Source organism: Camelus dromedarius, chromosome 5 (genome assembly GCF_036321535.1).
Source record: "Camelus dromedarius isolate mCamDro1 chromosome 5, mCamDro1.pat, whole genome shotgun sequence".
In the NCBI taxonomy this organism is placed as follows: Eukaryota; Metazoa; Chordata; class Mammalia; order Artiodactyla; family Camelidae; genus Camelus; species Camelus dromedarius.
This window is the reverse complement of record NC_087440.1, coordinates 69,105,449-69,128,047: the sequence shown is the minus strand read 5'-3', so window position 1 is coordinate 69,128,047 and position 22,599 is coordinate 69,105,449. Positions and strand designations below refer to the sequence as shown.

The window sequence follows — 22,599 nt, the reverse complement described above, 5'->3', positions numbered from 1 at the left end:
AAGTACCTAGAGGTAAAGAAGATCCAGCCTCCCCTTTCAAGGTGTTCACAGTCTGAGGGAGACACAAAAAGTCTATGCACAAAAGCCAAGAGCAATTAGTTCCACAGATGATAGTGTAAAAGCGTTCAAGGGTCTGCAGGGCTTGGAGGAGGGACAGGTCACTTCTACCAGGCCAGAGGAGAGAGGACCGTTAGGAAAGGTCTAGGATGGCCCCTGTGCCTTACAGGGTACTTGTGCTCAGTGAAATCTGTGGAATTAATGAATGAGAGGCTTTTTGGAGGAGCTGGTGTTCGAGCAGTGTCCCAAGAAACAAGCAGGCATCCACCAGCTGGCAACGGGAGTCAATTAATTGTAGACACAGGGAGCTGCTCAGGTGAGGCCTGGAGTGGATGCATGACACAACATGGTCTGCTTTGGGAGCTGCAAGCAGCAGGGTGTGATGGAGCATTGGTGGAGGGGGTGCAGCAGGGGACTGCCAGAGGTCAGGTCATGGGCCAGCCATTTGTGTCAGCTAAGAGGTTTGGACTTTACCCTGATGGCAGTGGGGAGCCGCTGAGGATCGATGGTGTGTATGTGTTTGTATGTGTGCATATGAGGGAGAGAGAGAGAGGATCAGATTTCCTTTTTAAAAAGCCACTCACTGTGATGTGGAGATTGACTGAAAATGGGGGAAGACAGGCAGCAAAGAGACCATGAGGAGGTCCTTTCGGTCACTGGGACAAGATGGAGAAGTGGGAGTCAGAGCAGTGGGGGAGGAAGATGCCAAGGGAGTTGGGTTGAAAGGCCTTGAGGACCAACCAAAGGTATAGAGCAAGGGAGAAGTCAAAGTGTTGCTTACGTTTCTGCTTGAAACATTGGAGGAGGAGCAGATTTTAGGGGAGAGACAATGAGTCCAATTTAGGACAGGTTTAGTTGGAGGTGCCTGTGAGACATCCAAGATAGCTGTCTAGTGGGCAGGTGGATGCATGGGTCTGGGGCAGGAGATCGTCCAAGGGATGGTAAAGGAGAGTGTTGCCCCCTCCACGAACTCTAACCAAGCTGCCCCAAATAAACATATCATTTCAGTAAAAATGATTATTTACTGTGTAGCTACAGCTTCAAGACAAGTTCCAGACAAACCTGATTACTTCCCTTGAGCCCCTTCTGTCTATCAGATTCTGGAACAGACCCTTGGGAATCACCAGAACACAGAAGGCAGTTGGAGCTAGGGGAGCTGATGGCATCACCCATGGAAAGTGTGCAGTAGGAGGTGAAGGGATGACCGTTTAAGGGATGCTGTATAAGGGGAATCAGCAGTGGAGACCAGGAAGGAACCAATGGTGAGGAAGGAAGAAAACCTGGAGAGTGTGGTGTTATTGAAGCCAAAGGAGGAGGGAGCTTTGCATTTTATGATAAAAGGGACCACAATTTTGTGCACCTAGTACAGCACATGGCACGTGGAAATTTCTCCATCAGTCTTTTTTTTTTTAAATTTTTTTGGGGGGAAGGTAATTTGGTTATTTATTTATTTTTTAGGAGGTACTGAGGATTGAACCCAGGACCTCGTGCTTGCTAAACATGCACTCTACCATTTGAACTATACCCTCCTCCCACATTAGTCTTTATTAAATTGAGTTGAAATCGATCAACTGTTGATCACTGGGGATGTCAAGAGAGAGGACTGAAAAGAATGACTGACTTAGAAATTAGAAGGTTAGTGGGGCTTTGCCATGCGGGCTTCTCTGTTTCTCATTCAACCTCCCTGAGAAATAGGTGGTGCAGGTATCACCTGTCCCAGGGTTGGTGTGACATGTGCAATTTCTAGAATCCAGGTTTCTAGACTCCAAGTCCACCTATCCCTGAGCTGTTGGAGAAATAGGGAAGAGTCCAAGGGATTGGTAATGCCTTTAATTTCTGATATTAATGCCCCAAATCAGGCACCTGGTCAGATCGAGGGGAAGGGTAGGTTGTTATATTCAGCATTTATGACATTTGTTCATATTTGTGATTATTAGGTGCCTGTGATCCTCTCAGATGTGTGAGTATTTAAACTAGACTCTTTTCACAGAGGGAAATGATAGAAGCTTGAGCAGGTGTTATCTCAGGGGGGTCATAGGTCTAGGTAGAAGGACATGCTGGCGTAGTCCAGATCTTTGGTCTGCAAACAGCAGAAGTTGATCCTGGCTAAATTAATGAGAAAAGGAATGTATTGGAAGGATATCTGGTGACTCATGGAATGTCCTGGAATGTCCTGGAAATCTGGAGAATGATGCTCAGAAATCAATCAGGACCTGTTGGAAGTTGGGTAGCTGGAACCAAAGACAAAGTTTTGATGCCACCGGCCTGGCATCACTGCTACCAGCTAACCTGAATGCTCTACCACCTCCAGAATGAGTTCTGAACTCTCCCCTAATTGTTTGTGTCACTCAATCCAGAGGCAGAGGCCAAGATGAGCATCTGATTGGCCAGCTTAGATCACATGCCCATGTTCTCACTGTTGGGGTCCTGAAGAGCAAGGCTCTGGAGGTTATCACTTCCCCAGTGGCAGGTGGAACTCTCCCTCCCACAAGGACTCACAGTGTTAGGTGCTTGAAACCTGGGGACAGGTGCACATGCCAGGTGAACGTGTCCACTATGGAAGCCAGAGCCCATTCTAGCCCTCGGCGCTGGACATGGTGGAGGAGACGGGGCATCCCCCTTATTCCATTGAAAATATCCACATCTTGATTTTAAGCCTTTTGGACACCTTTCTGCATCCTCTAGCCTCCAGCTAAACTTTGGGATTTTTATGTGCTCTAGAGATCTGAGTGTTTCATTAGCAATTGGATTTGTCCTCTGGACTCTGATTCCAGTGGAAAAGAGAGCTCATCCCAGCATCTGGATCCTCCCTGCACATTTGATTCCACTTGGAAAACTTCAGCGCTGCCTTGTAAGGACAGAGGCCAAGGCTTGGCTGTCTCTAGCTAACAGGCAGCTACAACTTGAATTCTGTTTCTCCTCTGGGGCTGGGCAAGACTCACAGGGCCATGAAGTATTTAGGAGGTGCTACCTTGCATTTGACTGAAGGTTGGAGTTTTGGCTTCAGGCTTGGTTTATGGAATGATTGAGGTCCCTGGTGCAGAGTGACAGGACTGGGCCCTTTTCGTATCTTGAAGATGTCAGCCTAGTGGAGATGTTCTATCCAATATCATGCCTGAGAGAGAGCTAAAGGAGCTAGGGCTTCGTCTGCCTGGGGCTGTCAGCACCTCCAGTCACATCCCTACCCAGTTTCCTCACCCATAGAACTAGAGGGTGTTGGTTAAGTGAGCACTGGCTCCCTTCTTACCTCAGATCCTCTGACTATAGCTTTTTGAAGTAAGGGCACCTCAACTGAAATTTTGGTCATTCAGTTCCAAAAACCTTAGATAAAGAAATTCTTTGCTTTAAAAAGAAAATGCAGTTTTGAACTTACTGGGCTCATGGCTGTGGTGGCTGCCAGCATTTTAAGGGTCTGTTCCCCTGGTGCCTGGAACTGGGGAACTGCTGCCTCCATGAAGCTGGTGTGTCAAGGGCTGAGTTCTTGGCAGCTGGACTGAGGTGATTCCTGAGGCTGAGGCTTGCTCACCAGTGTGGGCTCACGGGGGCCCCCAGGAGGGATGGAGCAGGAGTGTTCCCAGCCAGCGTTGGCTCCAGCACAGTTTACACTGACTTGCTCATTTGTGTCCAGATGAAATGGAATCATGTTAAAAACAACACTGAAGCACAAAAGAGGTCTTGAAGGACCTGAGTTCTCTTACTGAAGCACAGCTTTGATCATGTGCCCCCCCACCCCCGCCCCTTAAAAACCTCTGAGAGCTGCCCAAGTCCTACAGGAGAAACCTCACATTCCTCAGAAAGGCACCCCAGGCCCTTGTTGCAGCCCCAGCCCACCTCGCCACCTCTTCTCCTGCCCTACCCCCTTCCCTAGCACGGCCCTGTGTGTTCTCTCTGCTCCTCAATGCACTTCCACGCCTCTGTGCCTTGTGTATTGTTGTCCTCCTGCCCCAAACATCCTCCCTGCCCCTTTCTTCTTGGTGGACGCCGACAGGACCAGCCAGGAGTCGGCTGCATCCTTACCGCCACCTTAGTCTTTCTGCACTCAGGCTCCCCCCATGAGGACGCTGGCATCAGCTGCAGGTGTGCCTCGTTTCCCCCTGGCCTAGCACTGTGCCTGGCACATAGTAGGTGTCCCGTGATGGGGCAGGAAGCGCAGCCTGAGGGGATGTGAGGGAGCTGTGGGCAGGCCCAGGACCTGGCCTAGGTCAGGGGGTGTGTGTGGTTGGTGTTGACGGCCTCTCTTTTGCACCTGCTGGTGGAGCCGCTGCCTCGGTGGCTTTGCTGTTTCTCTGAGCCTGAGGGAGACCCCGGTGAGGGTGAGAAGGGGATTTCAGGCCACAAAGCCCAGCGCCTGCATCCCCCTCACCCTGAGGAGGACTCTGAGGAGATGTCTGTGGTGAGGAGCTGGTTTAAAGGTGGCAGAGACTTCCTTCCCCTCCAGCCCCAACCCTCACAGAAGGATAAACACCAGCTGCCCTTGGAGGACCCCTGAGTGTCCATGCCTGGCACTGTCTGATGGCTTTGCCCAGAGAAAGAACTAGGAAGAACGAGTTGGCAGACCATGAGAGGAGACACTGAGGCTCTGTAAAATGAAAGCCCTGTTCAGCTGAGTGACGGTCAGGACAGGCCATGGCTCTCTCTGTTGGAGGAGGACGAGGAGCACCCCCCTGACAATGACTGCAGGGTGCCTCGGGAGCCCCAGAGCAGGCACTCGGGGTCTCGGTTTGTCCATAAAGTGAAAGACTTGGACTCCATGTGGTTCTTTCTTACTCAGAAATTCCCTGAGCCTGTGAACAGAGCCTAGCAGGCTGTGTCTTTATGGTGCCTCACAGTGGGACCTGGGTTACCTCTCAAGGATGCTTCTGGTGTGAAATAGTCAGTTATCCAGGGTCTGCATGCCATTTAGAGAGAGAGCGCCGTGCAGAAGCATCTTTCCCACCACGGCTGATGAGGTGGACTTTCTTTCTTAAGAGATTTGCTTTCTCAAAGTCGAGCCACCCTGATGGCTGAGCCCACACGTGCAGGGGCTTACTTGACCATTGGTGAGTGCATGGCTTCTGCTGTTTGCAAAATATGTTTCAGAACCTAGAAGCACGTGGTATTTCTAAAATCTCCTTTAGGAACCCATTGAAGTGTGTCTTTGTTCTTGGCCCCAGGAGGATCAGCTCAGAGGAAGCTTGGTTGGTGGGGTGGGTCTGATGTCCTGGAGAGGTGTTGGCTTGTTTTGGGAGGGATCTGTTTTGGGATCTGCCTTTCTTTCTGCCTCCATGGGGCCTGCTCCCTCCTCCTGTCCATCTCAGTCCTCTACCTTCCTACCCACATCTCTGTCTTCCTTCCCTCATCCCTCCCCCAGCAAATCAACTGAGCTACCTCCAACATCCACTCAATCATAGAGTTTGTGCTTCACACGCCCGACCCATTGGGGAGTTGGGAAAAGTGGATTTTAAGGGTAGACCTTGACTGGTAGGACTGGGAAGTGCTGTCAGGAAAACTACTTTGGAAAATAGTCTAGGTACCTCACACAGAACAATATATTTTTAAGATGTAGAACTTGAAGCTATAAAAATGTTAATTTCCTTTTACATATTAGTATTACTCTTGAGAATTTATTCTAGGGAAAAAATTCTAGAAAGGAAAAGAGCTATACACACAAAGATATTAATAGCAACGTTGTTTAAAGCAGTAAAACACTGTAAATAACCTGAGTTTCCCACATGGCTTTATAGTATGTGACACCTAGACTCAGTGGAATGTTGTGCCACTGTTAAATTAATATGAGGATGGTATTAATTCATGGGAAAATGTTGAAGAATTTTGGTGAAAAAGTGGCTTCTGTTTTAGTCGGCAAAATTGCACATATACTTGGTGAGGGCATCAAAACTGATTACATTGGCTCTAGTATAAGTTGGCATAAGGTAAATACAGGATTTAGGTGAAATGGTTATGAATGGAGTATTTGTGTATTTGAAATTGCTTTAGTAATATACACATAGTGTATATAATTTTCTTTAAAAAACACCTTAACGTAGCAGCGTCTTTGGATCTGGATGAGGAGACTCTAAGCGTCCCATCCGTTACCACCTGAAAGAAGGAACCTTATCAGCCACCTGCACTGCAGGAGCTGAAGAGTTCAGATTGGCTGAGTCTTTTCACAACTGGAGGCCTGACTGTATAGGCTGGCTAACTGTATAACTGTAGGGCTCCCAGTGTGGACTCTGCCTGGTGCAGGCGACCCCCAAGTGTCCCCAGGGCCCCAGATGATTGTTTGCACCTGGATTTCCAGGAAACCAGCCCAGAGAGCACGTGTGGCCATGAGCTCTGCCTCTGAGCCACCCACTCACCTCCAGGCTGCCTGGTCCTGCAGGCCCAGTTGCAGCAGGAGGCAGATTCTCTTCTGCAGCTCACACAGGCAGCGGGGAGGGTGTGCTTTGCAAACTGACCTCCTGCAGCCCTGCCTGACCCAGGTGGAGTCCCAGTGACTTCATTTCTCAGCTGTTTGCAGTATTGCATATATTTATTATAGTATGGAAACTTAGAGCTGCCAGCCTCAGAAAGCCCTCCACATTGATCCAGTCTACCTCTGGCTTAGCCGCAGGGCCCCCTGACCCCTCCCATCTTGCCATGAGCTCTGCTGAGACTTGTAGCTGCAGGTGTGGCCTGGTGGCTGAACAGCTGACTGTCTCTGACCACCTTTTCTAATCTCTGGCGTGCTTGGGACGCCTAGTGAACGGCCTTCTTACCCACCACTCCTCCTTGGGTTTACCTCCCCACAGGTAGTCTGTTCTTCTTAGTGGGGAACTTTCTTGTCGTGTGGAGTGACCGTGTGGTGGCCCGTGATCTTGTTTCTCCGTGATTAGCACAGTTCAGGGCAGGAAATGGAGGCTCTTTGTGTTGTTTGGAGTCCCGAGGTGGGTGGGAGCTGGAGAGCCCTGGGCAGACCTCAAGCAGGCAGGTTGGAGCCTGCAAACACAGAAGCCACCGCAGCAGAATGTGCGGAAAGATGGGTTGTCTCAAGCATATATCCGCTAAAGCCAAATCCCAGAACTGTCAAGGATCTGGAGTTTGTTGTTCTACGATTAGACTGAAATAGGGCCTTGTGGCTGGAGGTTTGCCAGGGTCAGAGAGAAACTGGAGAGTGCGTGGGCACTGGGCTTGCCTGGATACTCACGAGGGGTACTTCAGGCCCGTTTCATGTCTTTCACGACACGCAGGCTTGTGTGTGGGTTTGGAGGCAGGGGTGGAGAATATCCCTGTGCTTCCCTAGAATATCGTATTCATTCCTAGATGCCTTGGTCCCATCCCCACCCCCTACAGTGACTGAGAGCCAACTCCAACGGGATCATTGCTGCTGGTGTATTAACTGACACAGAATTTAAGTAACAAGCCATCTTCCTGAGCCCAAGACCCAGCAATAACTGCTCGTCTCAGTTCCCTAATTTAGAGACCACGTGCATGCCCCCGGGTTGTCAGCAGCTCGATTTCTTGAAGCTTGAAACATATTTCCATAGAAACAATGCTATAAATGGTGGCTGGGTTCCTAGGCTAGCCCACAAAGAGCTCTGGTGTCACCTCCGAAGTTGCTGAAATAAGGTATTAGTAAAATTGAGAGCGCAAATGCAGCAGTCAGAGTTAGCACCCAGGATGTTGGAGCTTAAGTGGTGTGGGTTTATTTGTGTAACTTTGTTTCTTTGGGGAGAGGTGTCTTTCAGAGTCTTCCTGATAAGGGAAGCTCTGGGGCCCTCCCCCTGCCCACAGTCTTAACCCCTCCTCTCCCAGTTTACATCCCTTCTAACTTCCTCATTGAGCCAGGGGCCTGGGCCTACAATGCACCCTGGGACCTACACTGGGGTATTTTTATGATGAGGAGATCCTGTTCAGTGACCTTTACAGTACCATCATCATCATCATCATCATCACCATCATCATCATCATTATTTAAACCATCTTGATGAACTTAACAGAATAAACATTACACATTAGCAATTTACATTGTTCAGAATTCTCTTCTGATTGCTGCTGATGTTCCTGTGGAAGTTTTAACATAGTTTAAAAGTCTGCCTCTACTATTTCTTTGTATTGATTTTGTCATCTAACATGATTTCATCAAACGTTTCCATGTGTCAATCCTTTCATATTTCATTCTGTTACCATCCCCTACTGTAATTTGAATGGAGTTCCATTTTGGAGGTCTATATACAGGTGCTATGAGCGTCTTTTATAAAAACTCCTTTGTGGTGGTATTTTAAATTGTTTTCGTGGAATCTGGTTCCCTAACCATAAGGTCTTAAACTCTTACAACATAATGTCAAATCACATTCTAGAAAGATTTGAAGTTTATAGTGGCACAGCAATGTATGTGCAGTTTTTTCCTGATGACCTTGCCAACAGCAGCTTTCTTGTTTAATTTATTTACTTATTTTCATGTTGACTCTGGCCATAATGGGTCCTTAATGGTGTTCTAATTTGCATATCCTAAATTGCTGCTGATACTGTACATTTTTCATCCCGATGATTTACTGTTTGTGTTTCCTTATGTGTCAAACCATACTCATCTTCTGTGACTGCGGAGCCTCCCACTTACATTTATCTCCTTGAACCACTTTCCTGTTGAGAAATACAAAGTCCTGCCTTCCTCTCTCCCTGCCTCCTTGGGTGGGGCCCCGCCCCTTGACCTGGGCTAACTCACCTCCACACCCCGCTGGTTTACCACCTCAGCCACTCCCTCACCACCTGCAGCCCTGGACTGGCTGTGGGTGGGGATGGGAATGGAAGGGATTAGGAGGGACAGACAATGGGGGCCCTGTGATGGGGACCAAGGGGAGGTAGGTGCGAGGCAGGGGCTTGTCTGAGTGGTTCTGAAATAGGTCCATAAAGTGACCTCCTTGGAGGGAGGCAACCTGGGAGATTCTGGGTGGAGCCACAGGCTGTGAGGGCTGGAGAGGGCACTAGAGTTCATCTGGTCTAAGGATCACCCACTCAAAGGCCCATAGGGAACAGGAGTCGGGGGCTGGGGCGGTTGGGGGGATATCACTAACAGAGACTGGCTGGGTGCAAGAAAACAGCACCAGTGAGATGATAAACAATAGTGACCCGTGGCCTAGGAAGGGGTGGAATCACGTGCTACTCCTATTGCAGTGCTGTTCCTCTCATAATGCTACTCCCCTTGCGCCGCTACTTGGCACCACCTCCAAGAAGGAGGGCTCAGTGGGGCCAGTGTTCCAGTTTTTTTCATGACAAACCAGAAATCCTGATTTTTAGCTTAAATCTCCTGGTTTAAATAAATGTTGACAATAAATTTAATTCAATTAAAGTAAAACATATTATATGGGTCAAATACAATATATCTGGGAATGAGAATGGCTTGTAAGCCTCTAATCTGTGACCTCTCATTTTTTGATTTCCTTACTGGGAAAACCCAGGCCCAGAGAGGTATCCTCATATATCAGAGAGAAAGACTCAAAAAACCAGCGGTCAAATTCCGTCTGTCTGACCTTGGAAGAGCTGTTTAACCTTTTTGAACCTCAGCTTCCTTATCTATAAAATGGGGATAATGGTTTCCTCTCAGGGTGCTGGGTGGGTTCATTAGGCTCACATCACGTCAAACATTTAGTAAGTGTTCAATAAGTGTGTTGATAGGTTCTGTGTGTGGTCATCCAGAAAATTAGAAGAAAAACCAGGCTTAGAACTTTGCTCTCCTGACTCCCAGTCCAGAGTACGTACCGCATCACACTGGTCTGCTTTCGTGGGAGTCCACGGGTGTCGGGAGACAGGGGTCTTTCTGATCCTTGGAGAACTGCAGGTCACTTTATGAGAGCTTGCCTGAGAGCTACTGAGCTCAGGTAACGGGGACTTAGCTCCATGGACTTTGCCCTGCAATCCTCAGAACCCAGGAGATCGAGTCTCTGTAGCAGTAGTAGTAGTAGTAGTAATAATAATAATAATAATACCATGCACCATTGAACCTAGGAAGCGAATGATTATAAAATGGCCATTATTTTATGTACAGCTATGAAGGAGAAAATGCCACTAATTAAACCATGATATGCTATCAATTGTAAGATGCATCCTGATTTTGGAGATATTAAAATGGGAGAAAATGTGCATCTTAGAATGGAAGGAACAGAACAGTAATAAAAGTTGTGACAATAATAGTTACATTTTATTGCTTACCTCAAGGTTTCACAAATATTTTACTCATGCATCTATCAACAAGCATTTCCTAAGCACCCACCATGTGCAGGCACTTATGCAAGGGATACAAGGTGACTGACTAGGCTGTGCCCTTCAGAAGCTCTGATCCTAGTAGGGAGATGGTGCAGTAAGCAATGGTAGAACAATGTTAGGGGATAGAGTAAAGATAAACAGAGGATGCCGTGGGAATTAGGAGAGAGAATGGCTGTTCTGGTCCTTAGGGGCAGAGCCTGAGACAGTTCGGGGTCCCTGGGATTGATTTAGGAAGTACTCTCATGAGGAGGGGAGGGAGGAAAGCAGTTCTGGACTGGGGGAAAAGCTAAGCAAGGAAGGATGTGTTGCAGCTGAAGCTACCGAGCTTCAGCCAGATTCCACAGGGAGCGCTGGAACATAAATTGCATCACAACAGATCTGATCTTACCTTGAGGTAGAGGGGGTGGGCCTTTTGGATCCTCCCCTCTCCACCCACCTCCCCGCCCTTCCGCAGTCCATCATTGGCTACAGTGTTCTCTCCCAGCAAAGCCTCCCTTTGTGAAAGGGGCAGTTGCGAGCCCTTAGCAACCAGCACTCACTGTAGCTGGGGGATGGTGCACAAGCCTGACACAGGGGATCTGGGAGGGCGCCAGGGGCCATCCTCTGGTTGGAGGAGTCAAGGAAATTTTCCCGGAAGAGCTGCCATTAAGCTCAAGTCAAGACCAGGGTATGGGTTTACTTGTGGGCGAAAGTGGTGGAAAGAAGAACATGTGGGGAAAAGCAGGCATCTTGGGGAACTTCAGGTTGTTGGGCTGTGTGGGCTTGAAGCTGGGAAGTGGGGCAGAGCCAGATCATTCCAGAAGCATAAGTGCCTAGCAGTCTGGCCAAAAGTCTCAGCTTTTTGCAGTGGATGATGGCAGCTATTGAAAAGGGACATGGTCACTCTGTCGGGAGTGTGGGGGATAAGTGTGCAAGACTAGAAGTTCAGTTAGGAGATGAGAAAAAAATGATAGCCAACACTTATGAAAGACTTAACGAATGCCAGACCGTGTTTTAAGGGCTTACTTATCATACCCATTTCACACATGAGAAAACCAAGTGTTTAAGTAACTTGCTTAAGGTCATCAGGCTCTAGTATGAGCCAAGATTTGGACTCAGGTCTCAGCCTGTGACCTTAACCTGTACATTGCCATGAATCTGAATTTTGGATTATAGTCCAAGATGCATCATTTTTACTTGTTTTCATTTAAAAATACTACTTTAAAGCATGCCCAGTGCATACACTGGTCTCGGAGGTCCCATTCCTCCTGGCTCACAGCCACCACAGCCACAAGTGTCGGGAAGCTGAACTCCAGAGAACTGCCAGTGAAGGAGTCTGCCTGGGACTGGTTCTGCAGGGGGCATAGAACTGTGCTGAAATGAGGCCTTTGGGAAACTGGCAGCTCTGGCTCTGTGAAGAAAGGACGTTCCTGTCCCCATGGCCCTGGCGGCCCACTCTCCCTGGCAGCCACACCTGTTCTGTCCTTCTCCCTGTACCCAGCCAGACATCTCTCCCAGAGTGACAGCAGCAACTGGGGACCTCTGCAGAAGCTCCCTCTCAGGCCTGACAAAGACACTCAGAACCTGACCCAGGCCTGCGAGAGAGGGAGGTGGAGGCGGGGGTAGGTGGGAGGGCCAAGGGATGTGGACAGCTGTGGGCTGCTGTGGCAGGCATGGCCCTGCCCCGGAACAGGTGAAGTAAATGTGAACTGAGGCAGAGAGTCCCCTGGGTTTTCAAGGGTAAAAGAGAACACAGTGAAGGGATTTCTCAGCACATGGTGGCTTAACTTAATGGCTGGGGAAGGACATGGCAAAAAGGGGTGAAGAGAAGACACAGGCATCAAAGGAGTGTCCCTATTCAGGCTGGATGGGTGCACTGTGGACAAGCTTGGTAGGAAAGACACAAAGAGTGGGGACTGGGACAGAAGCTTGGAGAGACACCTGGGTAGGGCACTGAGCCAGTGTTGGAAAGAGTCTCTGGGCAGAGCCCAGCAGAGGATCACCCTGAAGCTGATGGGGTGGACCTGGGGTCTTTTCAGAGGATAAAGAATCTTGCCTGGACTAGATTCTTGAAAGGGAGAAGCTAGTTTTGGGAGATAGGGTTATAGGATAAAGCAGTTTAAAAAAAATTTGTAACCTCTTACGGTACATAGCATGATACATTTATAACGCAGTTTTTTGTCCTTGGGATTCCCCAGAGTCCCTAGAAGGTAGACATTCTTTTATTTTTTTGTGTAGTAAATAAAGTACATCTCTTAGGGTCTTAAGTGTCAACTTTCCTAAGATCACACGGTGATGGGTTAGTTAGGCAGGACCTAAAGTCGGTCCTGGTTGCCTGTTCTTTCTGCAACCTTCTCTTTCTTCTGTTGTAACTGTAGGTAATGAGGTCCTAGAGGTAATACCTTTATTCTGGAAAGGGAAATGAAAACAGGGACACAAGGAACATAAGGGACATAAGGAACCCAGCATTGTGGACTTGTGATTTCCTCAAATGTATTTGTACCCCCAGTTCCCTCCATTCCTGCAAAGGTTAGTTATTCACTTAAATGCACCATGTGTCCTGGCCTCGATGGAAAGTGGAAAGTCCTGACAGAGAAAGGACAATGGAAAAATGACAGGAAAGCAGACATGGGGTTTGGAGTAAGGAAAACTCTTTTATGTTGTGAATGATAGAAGCAGAAAGTTAATGTAGGCAGGTGGGTGGGTAGTGAGAACCTGCCTTCCTTTGAAGTTTTTTTTTCTCTTAATAACAGCTTCATTGGGATATAATTCACATACCACAAAACTCACCCTTGAGGAAGCTGCTTACTGGTCTTAGGTTGTCCCAGAAGTGGAAATTGGTGATGACACTCAGGGTAGTGGGGATCACTCTGAGTGGAGTCCAGAGAGCCGATGTGGTTCCAGGAAGCCTCCGTGATGCCATATTCTGCCGTCATGGGACCCAGAGTTTGGAATCCTGTCTAGGGTGCCTTGCTTCCTGGGGTGTTTCTCAGCAGATGCACTCCCTAGGAACTGGAGTTCTGTCCTCTCTTTCCTGCAGTTTACAAAGAAGTTTGGATGATGGAGAAAAGCCCACTGTATGGGTGAGGTCCCTGGAACACTTTTTTTTTCTTTCCCAAAGGGCACCCTTCTTAGCTGCTCCAGAGGCCTGTAGAAAGGGCTGGGGCTTCTAAAACCAAAACTTTCACTTCACATGTCAGTGATTCTGCACTGTCATATCTGCAGCAAAACTGACCTCCAGGGCTTTCCCGGAAGAGCTGCAGCTTTCTTTACACATCCTCATCTGCCTGCCTCTGGGAGGGAGACTTCTCCTGCCAGGCAGGGGCCATCTGGGACAGTCTTGAGCCCTCCTTCCCTACACACACACACACACTCCTTCTCCATCTCTGAGGTGGCCTGAATTTGGAATTTTAGTTGGGGTGAAGGCATGAGCTGCTCCAAGATGAGCAGGGCTGTTTCAGGTCACCGACTCTATTTCTCATGCATCCTGCCACCTACCTCTACTCCCTGTGCGACTTCCTGGGCCAGGCCCAGCAGCCCGGCGTGGGACAGGGAGGAAGTCCTGGCGGCAAAAGGCTGAGGAGTGCCCTTTGGAGTGGCTCCCACTTGTTCCCTGGAGGCTGGGCCCTGGCTCCATGGTGGCAGGCTCTTCTAGGAATGTGCACCCCAGGCGGGTTTCTGCTTGGTGGGGAACATCCCTGGGCTGGTCTGCACTGGCTCTCCAGGCCTCGCTTTGGGGGCCAGACCCTAGTGGGAGGTCAGGATGGCTGCAGGTCTGCAGAGAAACCTGGCAGCAGTGCACGGGGGACCAAGTGGCTTTGCTTTTGCTTTCCTTGCTTTGATGAGGTGTCAGAGAGAAGGAAAAAAACTCAGACAAATGGAAGAAACAAAAAGGCTTTACACTAAGCCCCTGCCAGGAATCCTGAGAGTCTAGGCTCTACTCTGGGGTCTGCATGCCTGAGTACCCCAGTCCCTCAACTGCTGACTGTCTTTCCTGGGGGAGATGGGAAGGAGAACAGAGAGGTGATGAACCACTAGGTTGCCTTGTGATCTTGTGCAAATCACTCAACCTCTCTGAACCTTAATATTCTCATCCTTAAAATGAGTGGGATGAAATTCTCTCACACACAGGGTTGTTAAGTAGGCTGTGTGTGGGGACATCCTTTGAGAATTTTCAGGAACAATACTGTCAGAGCAGATGCTAAATCTGAGAGCCTGAGCTTTTCTTTGTTGGAGGTGGTTTCCCTGGCTCTTCCATTCATTTTTTACCATTACAGAATCATGGATTTGAAACTGGAAGGAATTTTCAGAGGTCATCTGATCCAGTCCCCTGGCATAATTATCTTTCTTTTGCAGATAAGACTAAGTTGTCATTACTGTGACATACCTGTCACACCAAGGTGCAAATAAACCCTTTTCCTCCTGGGTGAGGTGTGAGCTTCAGATGCACCCAGGTGCTCCCGCCAGCAAAGGGGTGGAAGAGGACAGAAAGGTCATGCCCCGTAGAAGCAAGTGTGGGTTTTTGAAGATTTCAAGGCAGAAGGTATGAGTGTTGTCTTTGTCATTCACTGGGGGCTGCAGGAGGGGTGCTGTGGGGTAGCTCCTTGCCCTGCAGGCTCAGAGGGGCTGTGGGAATCATATTCTGCTGCCCTCCCCTTCCCCTGAGGAAGCAAGGGATGTACCTGCTTCTCAGGACTGGCCACAGGGAAAAAGCAGGTGCCAGGACACAGTGTGTTCTTTCAAGTTTTCCTTCCAAGGAAAACCTCCTTTTGACCCATCTCCTTGGGAAGAACAAAAAACAAAAACAAATGAAAGGAACCAGGAAAAAAGAGCTCCCTCCTCTGGACTTTCTCCTGCCTCTGGAGCCTCATTGAAGGTGGGGGGCAGCGAGAACCTCTTGAGTAGCAGAAATGTTTCTCATCTTCTTAAGAAGTGAGGAGGCGTGGGGATAGTAGGGAAAGTAGGGGAAATGTAGGCATGCAGTGAAAAGCTGCCCAATTCTGGCCTCAGTTGCTAGAACTAAACCCAAGAGCTTTATATCACCTAAGTAATTGAGATATGGGTCTTTTATGGGGGCTGGGACTAGTTTCTCAACAACTTTCACACCACTAGGATGCTGATGAGCCAGAAGGTAAAAGTTGGGGAGACTGTTAATAAAAGCGTCTGGGAGAGGATTGTGCATGCTTTACCGTATCCAAAACCAGAGTTTTCTTTGTGGAAGAAAGCGACTTGTGTCTTCCCCAACATCACACACATACTTTCCTGGCAGGCCCGATGGGTTTCCAAACATTTCGTCACCGTCTCCTCCTGACCTTGGTGTGAAAGGAAAGAGCCGCGTGGCCTGTTGGTTCCAGCAAAGCCCACGGGGGCGCCTGCCTGGGCTGGGGGAGGGTGGCGACTGACTTGGGAGTGGAGGTAAGGTCTGCTGGAAATCCCCAGCCCCGGCAGCCGCCGGAGGTTTGAAGACGCCTTCCCCAGCCTTATTTGGTCGCAGGAAGTGGGCGGCGCCGGGCCTGCTGGCTGAGAGGCCGACCCGAGACAGTTGTGCTGATGAAGTGGTAGAGCTGGTTCCTGCTCGCCGCCGTGCCGCGCGCGCCGGCCGGCCGCTGGGCGCTCCGCGCTCCCAGCCCCGAGTTGTGCAATCCTTTGTAGCACGCCAGAGAGTCCTCCTCCTTCGCTGTTGCCTCTCGCCCTCTCTCTCTTTTTTTTCAAGCTGTGAGCTCAACCGATGAGTCAGAGCAGTGCAATCCTGACACTGCATCGCAGGACTGGGGGTGACACGGAGGGAGGGAGAGCGATCGCGAGGCGGACACTACGGGCGCGGGCTGCGTCGAGGCTCCTGAGCCACGAGCGAGGGGTGACAGCCCGCGCGTGCCGCCCGGACCCTGCCAGCAAACTTCCCAGCCTTTGGAGGCGCGGGCTGGCGGAAGCCCTGCGAGCGCCGCGGGGAGGCGGCGGCGCCTGTTTGTTTTCAAAATCGGGAGTGCGTGCAGGCGGCAGTAGCCTGGGAGGCGACCCGAAGGCGGCGGCCTGCGGCGGAAAGGGGACAGCCGATGCTGGAGCTCGAGCAGGAGCAGGGTAAGTGGGGTTGCCCGGCCAGTGGCTGAGGCCTGCACGCGGCTCGGCGCAGAGCCCGCCCTGGCGGCCGCGGCAGCAGCCAAGGGACCCCGAGCTGCGCGCAAGCGGTGGCGGCGGGGCGCGCGGGCTGCAGCTCTGCAGGCGCGGCCCGGAGCGGGGGCTCGGGGCTGCTGGGCCGCGGCGCGGCAACTTCGGTGGCCTGGGCGGTGAGGGGAGCGCGTGCGTGTGTACGTGCGTTTGCAGCCCTGTCGCCCGCCCCTCGGCGGCCCGCACCCCCGGCCAGCAGCTGCGTGTGCAGCGCCAACCCGCCGTGTTTGTGCAGCTACGCAGCTCGCGCGCGGCTCCCGCCCACCCGGGCGCGGCCCGGGCAGGAAAACCCTCCCAACCCGCGGGGCCCGCGGCGGCGGCAGCGGCGGCGGCGGCGGCGGCTCAGGAATACGGCGGCTCTTCCTCCGCCTGAGCGAAACGTGGTGTCCTCAGGGACCAGCTTGCATGATCCAGCCCGGATCCGGGAGGCGCCGGAGGGGTTCGCGAGCTACTGAAACTTGGCGCAGGAGCCCCTTCCCCTTCCCGTGTGCACCGGAGAGCTGTCGTGGATACTGCGCCCGCGCCGGGAGTTTGGAGGACAGAGGCGGAGTGGCAGGGAACCGGGCCAGTGCAGTAGAGGCCTAAGCTGGAGCGTTTAGGGCAGGCGGGCCGGCCTCACCCCGCGCACCCCGGCACTGCCGGCTGCTGGCGCACCTCAGACCTGTCATCTCTCGCCCGCCCCCGCACGCCCCGCGCCGCTGCGGCCTGCAGAGCACTCCCGCCGCCTCACCTTGTGCTGCGTTTGGTGGTGCTTGTGCGGAACTCGGGAGCCCAGGTTTTGTCTCGACCCTGCATATGGCCGGCTTGGTGGAGACAGTCATACCTCTTTCAGCTCACGCATCCAGGAGCGTGTGCACCAGGTTGCACCTGGAGGGCCCTCACCCAGGCTTCTGGATGAGGGCCTGGGTCTTTCAGGCTTAAGTCCCAAGGAAGGCAGACCTGCAAGAGGTACCTGCCACTCAAAGGGGGGCGGGGGCCGTGGGTATTCCAGCCCAGCCTCCAGAGCCAGATGCTGGAAGGCTGAAAGGGGAAGTTGCTCGCCCCCATTTAAAACTTTGTTGGTCACAACTTTGGTGGCTACTTCCTGCTTCCACCATCCCACGTGGGGCCTGTATGCCAGCCTGTGGAGCCTTGCTCAGGGGAGTGTGGGATGGGGAAGTGCTGGCTGGCCCTGGGTGACTATGGAGGCCACCGTGGCACGTGTCTGCAGGGGATCCCTGTTGGCAGTTATGGCTGGGGGAGGGGAGGTCTAGCTTGCTCCAGCAGGGGGAGCCTGGCCTGGTGGCAGCCTGGAGGTCTGGCCTCTCCTTGGCCTAGCAGCTTCAGGATTGAGACTGGAGGCCTGGTGAAGGTGGAAGAACCACAGCTCTGAGGAGAAGCCTCTCCTCTCTTGTGGGGCGCTGGCTGAGGGGAGAAAACCACCTGACTTGCTCCAGAACCTCCTAGGGATGGTGTGGCTCGGGCCCCTTTAGCATCAGAGAAATGCAGCTTTTTCACAGGCTGTTAGATGGCTTCAGGATGGAGGGGAATGGAGAAACCATCCCGGATTAGGAATTTATGGGTCCTCTTTTTTCAGCTCTGGACAGTGAATAATAGAGGTGTAAATATTCAATTACTATGATAAACCATCTCATTGCATGGCTCTGGCCTAGTCTCCATTCTAATTGTATTGGCCTCTGGCTGGCTACTGTGGTCTGAGTAGCTCCCAGGGGACCAGGGGGTGAAGAACCTGGAGGGTCCCTTCCCCCAACCCCCAACCATGCAACTTGCTCTGGAACAGCCAGACCACGGCCAGTGTGGCTTCTCCAAGCACCAGGCAGAACCCACACTACCCCTGGCTCTGCCAGCCCCTCACCCCACCCTAGGAAAAACTACCTTGAAGTGCCCATGAGGATGAGAGTTCAACTTTTAAATGTGGAATTTAAAAATGACTCAAGTGTTTAGTCCTGTGGGCTGCTGCTTTTAGTAAATGGAGGGGAGAAAAAAAAAGACAATATACAGTTATAGATATCAGCTGAAGCCCTCCTGAGGGTGCAGAACTCAGGGAAGAGCTACCCAGTGGAGCCAAGGCCTCTCTCTCTGGGCCCTTGTCTGCATGGGACAGTGCCCTGGAAGGGGAGTGGGCCCAGTCCAGGAATTCTTGTCCTTGACAGCCCCTCTCCTGCTGTTGAGTTTCCCAGAGGGAAACTTTGCTCATGGTGGAGTGGGGATGGTCGCAAGTGGCTGGGAGATTCCTGCTTATTTCCTTCTAATCCTGTTTCAAATGCCATTTCTTTGGAGAAGCCTTCTTCTGAACACTCATTGCCACCTTTTGTAGCCATTTGTGTATATACTATAGAATAGTGGTCAACAACACAAACTGGGAGCTAGAGTCTCTCTACCTTCTTCATAGAGTTGTGGTGAAGATTCTGCAAGTTAGCACATATACTTCGAATGCTGAAAGCACGTTTCAGCATTATCATAGCCTCTGCTCTAATATGTCCTCTATAATGTTCTCATAATATCTGGCATTTAGTGGGTGTTTAGTAAATGTTAGCTGAACAAAAAGAATGAAAGATCTCCATCAAAAACAACGTGAACTTTGAGGGGGTGGGTATAACTCAGTGGTAGAGCATATGTTTAGTGTGTACAAGGTCCTGGGTTCAAACCCCAGGACCTCCATTGAATAAATAAATGAACAGACAGATAAATAAGTAAATAGAGAGCCAACATTTATTAAAACAACAACAAAACAATGTGGACTTAGCATGTGGTAGGCCCAGTGAGTCCTACTGCTGGGGCTCTCTACTGTGCCATTGGTTTCAGAATGGTTGGTCCATGTGTGATTCTGGTGCTGGTGAAGCCAGTCTCCTGGCACTGCCCTATGGCTGACCTTCTGGAGAGCACGTCCCAGCCATCCTGACCCCAGCAGGACCTCAGGGTGAAAGAGTGTGAAGCCTCCCGCCTGGGAATCTGCTAACTTGGGCATTTCCTTTGGCCAGGCCAATAGGCACCCTTCCTGTGTGTGTGCATGCATGAGTACAGAAGCAGCCTGGGGGCTCCATTCTTCCCTGATACTCTGTAGGCTGCAGGAAATGCAGCCAGAGGTTGAGTTCCTTTGGAAGGGTAGCTCCTGCACAGGAGTGCTCTGACTGTGTGGGGCTGAACTGAATAAAGTGCGAGCTCAGCTGGAGCTGGGTGGAGTGTGCTGAAATCCCCAGTTCTTACTTATGGGATCTTTATTTGCATTCAAAGCAACGTTCAGGATACTGTGAAACTGTGAGCTCACTTTATGAATCAGAAGCATTACAGCATAACTTCGGTGTTGGAAACTGCTATTTGGAATCCAGATCACCCTCCCTCCACCCCCAACACATACACACTTACAGGGGCTCTCACACTCACACTCTTGGGAGCAATAACAGTTAGTGGGGCATCAGTTCAGATTCCAGAGCCATCAAGCAAAACTGTCCACACCTATTTCCACCCCTACACTCAGAATACCATTCCTGGATGGTGTGTGGACGGTAACCTGGCCAGTGGCTCTGACAGAAGCCTGGTGGATGCAAAAGAACAGGGCCTGGGCAGACTTGGGTTCATGCTCCAGCTTCCCCACTGGCTGTGTAGCTTTGGGCATTGCTTAACTTCCTGAGCCTCAGTTTCCTCACCTATAAAATGGGGATAATAACTTTTCAAAGGGTTGCTGTGGAAAAATATGCCTGCAAAATGACTGGCAGATAGTAGGTACTCAGTAGATGATGGCTGGCATTTTACTGGTTCTGACCAAGCCCAGCTCCTATTTGTCTTTCGTTTCTTCCAGGGAAGAAGAAATAAAGGGTTTCTTGCTTGTGGTAGGAGGGTACTCTTCCAGGCTGCTGGGGCTTATGAAAATGAAGCTCATTTTCAAACTCCCTAGGCCCTGGGTGCAACTGTGTGATACACTCTAGCCTAGACCAGCCCACAGCCTGTTGCCTGTGTACCACTGCAAGAGATTCTGTGCCTGCAGCCGAGGGTTAAGGGCTCAACTTCCCAGAGATCACGTTGTGCTCCCGAGAACCTACCCGCCCAGGCCTCAGGCTGAACTGCTCACATGGGTGGGAGGAAGGCTGCTTTCTCAGACTGGGAAAAAGTCCCCTTGTCTTTGCTTCACCTGAAGCCTCCCAGTGTGGCCTCAGTGGAAGTTTGGGTGGAGCCTGAGGTGGGAGTTGTCACTCCTAAGAGCACTTTGGCTTTTTCACCAATTGAAATAGCTGGGGTGGAGTGAGGGGTGGGAGTGGAGTAGGGGGTGGGACAACAAGATGTTATATAAGAAGAAAGTTGCCACATGTCAGAAGAGACCTGGGGTTTTGCTAGGGTGGGGGTGGGGGTTCCCTGAGGGCCTCAACTTGCTGGCTGTGGTTTTCCGGGGCTGGTGGGAAGGAGAGGGGCTGGAAGCCTGAGGCATCCCTGGCAGTGGTTCTTGATCTTGCTCTTCCTGGAACACAGCCTGGTGCTGTGGCCAGCTCGGGAGGGTGCTCCCTGTTCCCTCTGCCGTTCTCTCCAGCCACAGGGAGCTCGTGGTGAGTGTTATTTTTTCCAGGCAGTGCTTCTTCCTCCAGGAGTCTCAGGAAAGGGGGAGGGGAGCAGCCAGGGCGAGGTATGTCCAGGCCGAAGCTTGGAGAGAGGGAAGTACACCAGGCTTGCAGCCAGAAGGGGGTTTCCTCTGAGGCCACCCAACTTTTCTGGGGAAATGGGGTCCAGAGAGGAAGGAAAACAGTGAGGGATTTCGAGTCCTAGCTTTTTCCAGCAACTGGGCCGACAGAGGCCTCAATCCAGCCTGCTGTTGCCAGAATTTGCCAGTTCCTTGGAGGGGCAGGTTCCTCAGAAAGGAGCTCAGAGTGGGGAGGGTATAGCTCAGTGGTTAGAGAACATGCTTAGTATGCAAGAGGTCCTCGGTTCAATCCCCAGTGCCTCCATTAAAACAACTAGCTAAATAAATAAACCTAACTACCACCCACCCCCAAACAAAAACACAAAAACAGAAAGGAGCTCAGAAACAGACCTGAGTGGTAACTCAAAGTCCCAAGAGTGCATATAGCTGGCCTTTCCTTTCCTCCTTTTTTCCCTCCCCCTCCTCCCAGCCTACTGGCAGCTCTTGGGGCGCACACCTGGCTGGCCTCAGCCTCCCACCCACCTCACCTTCTTCTGTCTGACCCTCCAGCTGGTCCCCCGGTCATAGTCCTGGGCTCTCCAGCTCCCAGGAGTCATCCCAGAGCTAGACACTTCAGGACATCTAGTGCAACTCCTTCACTTTCAAATGGGGAAGCTGAGAGGCAGTGAGTTCTCTGAGGTTCCAGTAGAACGTCCCCACTTTCGCCTTAGGAGGGAGGAAAGAGGAGCTGCTCCTATGTCCTGCCCCTGGCCCCTGCCCCTCCCAGCCGGGAAACGGGGCAGGCTCCTTCAGTGCAGGAAGAGCCCAGAGGAATACTGTCTCGGCTCCTGGGTGTGGCTCTGTCTTCAGCTGGCTCCATAGTTATTTATTTGTCTGTTTGTGTGTGTGAGAGCTTTGCGGTTGGGAGGCTGGATCTGAGTGAAAGCAGAAGTGCCCGCGCGCTGTGGGCTGGGCTGCGCACAGCTTGGACCTTACAGGGACAGTCGGGAGAGGAAGGCGGGCAGAGGCCTTCTGTGTGGTGGCCTCTGGGGCTCTCTTTTTGTCCCTGCAGGGTGCTTGCACACTTGAGCGTTAACAGCCCTTCCATGTTGCTAGCAGCTGCCTCTCCTTGCTGGCTTTGGGCAGAAGAGTTGCCAAAAATAACCAGGCGGGCGCTTCCACTTGTGGGACACTCACTGTGGTGGCCTCGGGGCAGGCTTACTTGCTCCCTGCAGGCCCCGGTGCCTCTGGCTTCCCTGCTCAGGCCTTCTGTGGCCGCCCTCTCCCCAGCACCTTCCCTTTTATTGCTTAGACTGAGCCCAGGAGGGTGGAGGCTCCATTGTGGGCTCGGAAGCCCTGCCAGTTTCTGTCTGGGGACTCTTGTCCCACCATGTCCTTGCAGGCCCTGCTGGCTCAGCCAAGCCCAGGGGAGGCCTGTGCTGAGCATGCTCCTCCTGGGGCTGTAGGCCAGATGCCCTGCGTGCCTGCAGAGCCCGACCCTGTTGCGGGACTCCTGATCTCCTTGTCCTGTTCCTGCCTGGCCAGCCCAGCTCTCAGCTGGCTGTGGA

The 22,599-nt window shown here is 51.5% G+C and overlaps 1 protein-coding gene across 5 annotated transcripts in view; it reads left to right on the top strand.

The window, feature by feature from the left end:
- Window positions 1-22,599, top strand: part of MIDEAS (mitotic deacetylase associated SANT domain protein) — a 65,493-nt gene that overhangs the window by 8,438 nt on the left and 34,456 nt on the right. Inside the window, exon 1 of one of the 5 annotated variants that reach the window (XM_064486101.1) lies at window positions 14,609-14,800. The exons of 2 other annotated variants lie outside the window; for them this stretch is intronic. The gene's annotated coding sequence lies outside the window, so the exon portion shown is untranslated. Of the gene's footprint in view, window positions 1-14,608; window positions 14,801-15,811; window positions 16,336-17,347; window positions 17,371-22,599 lie in introns of those variants that run through there. 2 more of the 5 variants (XM_031454021.2, XM_064486102.1) reach the window with 2 other exon arrangements.